Here is a 6,000-nt window from a genome sequence, read left to right as displayed (position 1 = left end):
GGTGATGTTTGCATCATTATAATTTCAAATATGTTCCTTTCTTGATGTCTTATCTTGCACAAGACGTTCACAAAGGGCCATCTTGGATCCATAAGACCAAAAAAAACCCCAAAACAAAATTATACCAATACAACTTAGTTTAAAAACACAAGATGTGAGGATACGACTGTGAGAAAATAAAAATGCACACGTTTCTCCAAGTCCATGTACTAAAGCCTATCCAAATCCAATTCTGAGGAAAAGTTACCTCGACCAAACACAAAGCACGGCATTAAAGAGTAGGTTCATTTTCTATTAGTAACAAAACTCCCTTCCAACTATTCGGTGAGTAAAGAGTAGCTAGAATGACAACAAATCCACAGTCTACCTATGCCTTCCCACAGCGTTCAAACAAACAAACAAACAAACACTAATGACAACAACAAAAAATCTAGAAACTGAGGTCATTTGCAGACTACATTAAAGGTCAAAGTTCAGCTCGTTCCCTTGGCAACAGCACAGACATGCACTAAAGTCTAGACAGGTCAAGGTGCACAATGTTCCTCCTAAATGCCCCCCATCCAAATATCTCCGCCTCTCTTTCGCCACTCCACGATTCCTTCCGGAAGGCCGGGTCAGCGGTGGCCAAGTGCAGGGTAAACGGGGGTAAGGGGCGGTATGACCCCCACCCATGTCCCCACTTGGCTGATCAAAGGTGCCTGAGCAGGGGTGTGAAGCTCCAGGCCACAGAGGGCAGCGGGGCAGGGCAGTGTGTCCAATGGCCTTTGTTTCCTTTCACACTGAGCCTTCCGCTGTCACTCCTGACATGAGGGCAGGGCCTTTAGCTAGGGCTGTATCAGCTCCCTTAGACACACACACACACACACACATAATCACTTATACACACATACACTCACACACACACACACACACTTATACACACATACTCACACACACACACACTTATACACACATATGCGCACACAAATACACACACACACTAACTTATACATACATACGCGCGCACGCACACACACACACACACACACACAAACACACAAATACACACATTTATACACATACTTGCATGTGCGCACACACCCACCCCCCCACACAAAATATGCAGAAAGACAGATAGGTAGATGCACACAAATACACACAGCATACACAAAGACAGGCAGACAGACACACAGAGACACACGCACACACAAACATGTGCATGCACACACACAGAAACACACATAAGACACACAAACACAAAAGGGGAGCTTCCGTAACCCCCCCATCACCACCACCACCACTTCGACCCCCCACCCCCCCCGACACCATCTGGGGCCTTAATATCCCAAAAGGGGTTGAGCAGGAAAGAGGGTTGGTGCACACCTCCTCTTTCCTCCTCTCTGCTCCTTCATTAAAAGCACTGCTGTTTAAACAGACAGGGAGGACAGACAGGCAAACATAGAGAAAAGCCTCTCACAGAATCCTCATGCAAATCACAGCCCAGTCTCGGGCTACTGGGAGACAACACAGGCTTTGGCTTGGACTGCGTGGAAATAATTCACTTCCTTTCCGTGTACTGACCGGACATGCGCTTCCCACATCGGGCCGCCCTCCTCCGGCACGGTGCGCGAGGAGGGCCGGTGTCCGGTCTATTGTTTTGGTCAGGGTTAATACTGTTTTAATTTAGTCACCATCAGACGTGAAGGCTAAATTAAAAAAAAAAAAAGAAAAAAAAAATGTGGGCGTAATCTGTGCAGAATCATTCTAACGCTGACCTCAATGATGCGTACGCCATTGTTAAAATAACTCTCTTTTCAAGGGATTCATCCAGTGAACAGAAAAGCATCAAAATATATATATTTTTGTGCTAGGGAACTTATAATAATAAAAACAAGAGCACAAGCGCCAGGAGGTAATTTAATGAGCGTTCCAGACAGGCAACACAGTATGCTAATAGAAAAAGGTAAAGTTGACTATTTTAAAACGTTGGCCGACTTTTTGTTTTTTTTTAATTAGCCTACCTTTTTTTTTAACTCCAAAACTGTGGTACGGCTAAGATGTTGAGCTCGTGTTCTACACACTGTTCAGGTGTAGAGGGGACAACTGAACACTTCAGTTGTGATTTAAAAATCAGTAGTGATCGCTGTTTTGGTAGTGTGATGCTGTTTTGAACGTACTACTGAATGTTACAGCGGTCAGTTGGAAGTAACTCATATATATGTGGGTGTGTGTGTGTGTGAGTTTGTGTAAATGTATTGTAAAGGGGGAAATGTTTCAAATGTTCCAACCTTCAAATCATCTAAATATACATATTTAGATGGATTATTTTAGAAAAATAATCGTTATGTAAGTAAGCAGACTTAATTACAAAATTACAACTGATGTGAATCCTCCATCAACTGTAACTGAGTTTTCAACAAAGAGACTGGGTCCTCTTAAGAAACAGACATTAACACAAACACACCACCACCACCACGAAAACCACTGTTCTCTCACGCTTCGGACTCACTCTAACACAGCCGTGGAAGATCTGCTTATGAAATGAGCCTCTTGGAGAAACTACATTTTGTTTTCCCTACAGTGAGAACGAAGCGCCTCCGTTTTCACTTTTCTCTCAAAAGTTACAGGTGAACGAATGACAAAGGCCCCCCCTCCCAAAAAAGTCACTTTTTTTTTTTTTATAAAAGTAGCCCTTAGAATTAGAGTTAGAATTTCTTGTAATGATTAGCGTCTGAGTGGCACACAAATTCGCCTTAGAATTCTTTTTCCTTTTTTTTAACGAATGCCTTTTTTTTCTACACGCTGTGCCTTCGAGGGTGTGTGCGGTGTTACAAAAGCAGCCAAATATTGATAGCACTCCAGGAAGACAGTGAGAACCCCAAGAGATAGTGAAATTTTGTATAAATCGGATTATTTACAATGCTCATACAGTCCCCCTCCCCAATGTTTCACTCCAAAAAATATGTCAATCAAAAATCGGTATCAAAAGAGGTATCAAAAATCTGTCAAGTCCACGGGCTTGTTTGAAGTTAATATAGGGCTTCTAGTCCTTTTTTTTAGCAGTACGGTTGAGGTTTGATGGACATCCAGAGCGCAGACAGTCCACTGACAATGTGTGTGGCTTTTCATAGTGCCAGTGTTTGCCTGAAGGGCTCAGTTAATGAAAGTCTGGCCCCAGCGTCTTTATTAAAACAGAGAGGAGGGAAAAAATACTGGAGGACAGAGAGGAGGAAAAGAAATACCCATCAAAGAACGAAAGGAAAAAAAAAAACATGATCTTCACACCATAGAGTTTGGTGTGTGTGTGTGTGTGCATGTGTGGGTGTGTGTGTATATGTGTGTGTCGTCATGGGAAACCAAACAACAAGGCTCTGGTGACTTCCGGTTTGACTGAGAGAATCAAACGCGAAAAATCAAAAACGTCCCTCTCTTTCGCGGCTGGGCCGTGGGTTAAACGCGGACCGAATCGGCCATTTCGCTCGCCGTCGTTTTTTCACCGGGCTTCCTCGACAACGTCGTCAAAGTAATTGACACAAACCTTACGGTGGTTGTGCTTCTCTGTCCAGGGTTTTTATTTTGGATGGGGTTTCCAGGTGGGGTTTCGCTGTAGTTTATATGCTCGCATCTCTGCATGCCAACACCACCATCCCAGCGAGAGGGTTACCTCTGACTGGCCTCATTATTTGAGCGAGATGATCAACTCAGAATACCTGAATGCCTACCGACTTGTTCTCACCTGGACAACATCACCCCACACCAGCGCACAATGTGACCAATCAGCTAATATTCCCTCCCATTCGTTCACTCTCTCTCTGGGCGTTTGTCTATCAACAACACGCCCTCCCACCCAAAAGAATAGAGGCTGCTCTCTCTCTCTCTATCTATGTGAAGGGGAGGCGAAAGGTAAGCTTAACACTAGTCTGGTGAAAAAAAAAGAAAAGAAAAGTTGCCTTCTCCCAGTCAATCATTCCCTCAAGCTTTTCTCTCTCTCTCTGTCTCAGAAGCCTCTAGTCTCTCAGTCCATATGTCCATTCTGATCATGTTCAAACAGAGAACAGGGGAAAAAGAGAGAGAGAGAAAAGAGCGAGAGAGAGAGAGATGCAGCAGAAGGAGAGAAGGAAGAGGGGTCGACACTAATGAGCCAACTAGGTGACCCCTGCTATTCAATGACGGCCTGTAGAATTCTCATCCACTCTCTCTCTCTCTCTCTCTCTCGGTTAGAGGGGGTTAATCCCCTTTAGACTCTAATTGATAGGAGATAACCTGATCCTATAGCAGGGGCTGTGTTTAGTCTAACCCCAGTCTGACACCCCCTCCTCCGGTCGTGCCCTCTCCATGGTGAGAAATCAGCAGTAGCAGCTCAGACGTGAAATTGATATTTTCTGAATGTTTGCGTGTGTGTGTTTAAACTTGGCTCTCTCTCTCTTATCGCTTAGTCACAGTGTTAATTTGGTGTCGCACTCACAGACCCTCTGCGGGGATTAACTGCTCAGTATGCCCACTTCTTCTTCTTCTTTCGTTTTTAACCTGTCATCACTCGCTTTAGCTGAGCAGCATCAAAGTGACTTGCAAAAATGTTAATGAGTCAAAACATTGAAACGCCGCCCGACGTTTTTTTTTTTTTTCCTTCCGTAATGAGTTCAGGTGTGAAACGGTGACGTGGTGTGGGGCCGATCTCACGAGCTCTTTCGATGATACCGAGACAATTAAGGCTGACGTCACGATCCAGACCCCAGCAGTGGAAGTAGGCCGCAGCAGAACCATCTTCATTTTGCGTTGCCTCTGAATGCATTTTTATCTTCTGTGCTTTGATACAGTGTTACAGGAAAAGAATAAACGTTTGTGACGTCTGCTCTGGGTTGGGGGAGCTGATGAATCCTATCCAGGGCAGGACGAGGGGACTCGCTCATCAGAAGGACAAATGACAAGCGGTGCCATGCAGGTTCTTAACTCCACCTTTCAGAGTAATTAAAAGGCCATTAGGAAATCGGCAGCTGTGTGTGTGTGAGTGTATGTGTCGTGTCTCTGTCTGTACGGGAAAGTAAGCGTGAGGGTGGATGCCTGTCTGTAGAAAAAGGGAAGGAGTCGTGAAGAAGAGCAACTGGCAGGGTGGGGGTTGAGTGATGGAGGAGGTGGTGCGGTGGTGGAGATTTCATTAAAACACTACGCTGTGCGCCTTTGGGGCCTTTAAAGAAATGAGTAAGTCTCCCACTCTCTCTCTCTCTCTCTCTCTCTCTCTCTCGCTTCCCTTCTCTCTCTTGATCCTTCTTTCTCCCCAACTTGATAAAAATATTCAGTCTTTCTAATAAACAAACCAATAATGTTAAAGTCATGAGCGTGATCTGTGAACCCTGCCCCCAGTCATGCTCGGCCTCAAAACACCATCTATCTATTATTGAACAAAACTATGCGGGTTTTAGAGGAAGAAATTAAGTAAGAACGATATTACCACTGAGCATCTGCATAAAGCTGATTTTTTTTTTTTACGGCGCAACCCATTTTATTTCGCCAAACAGCGCGGAAAAAAACACGCTTTCTCAAACGGTTCCCACCAAAAACCCGTAAAACAAACACCTCTACCTGCACAGAGGCTCCAGCAGAAAGCAAGAGAAGAAAGATCTGCTGAAGGAAAGTTTTATTTGGGCGAGATGGGTAACAGTTGACTCAAAATCCATCAGAAAGTCAGACGGCTTTATTACTGAGCTAAAAGTATAATCGAGTTGAAAATAGCTTTGACGCGATATCATAGGATCACAAAATAATTGTGAATTCAGGGGCAAAGGTTACATTAGTATCTATAACATCGCTCTGTTTCCTGTTTGTTCAGATGTCCCTCTGTTATACGTTCCTCCACACGCAGGCTTCATATAACAGTTGGGTGGGGCAGTTACATAACAACACTGAATTATACAAAAATCTCTCAACACACAGCTCACTGGCTCAACCATTTAAAACTTGATGTTTCTGTAAAAGGAAAACTGGCCCGCAAACGTTATAATGGCGCTCTTTAAAAAAAAAAAA

The sequence above is a fragment of the Chanos chanos genome, chromosome 7 (assembly GCF_902362185.1).
Source record: "Chanos chanos chromosome 7, fChaCha1.1, whole genome shotgun sequence".
NCBI lineage: Eukaryota > Metazoa > Chordata > Actinopteri > Gonorynchiformes > Chanidae > Chanos > Chanos chanos.
Note: the sequence above shows the minus strand (reverse complement) of the source record.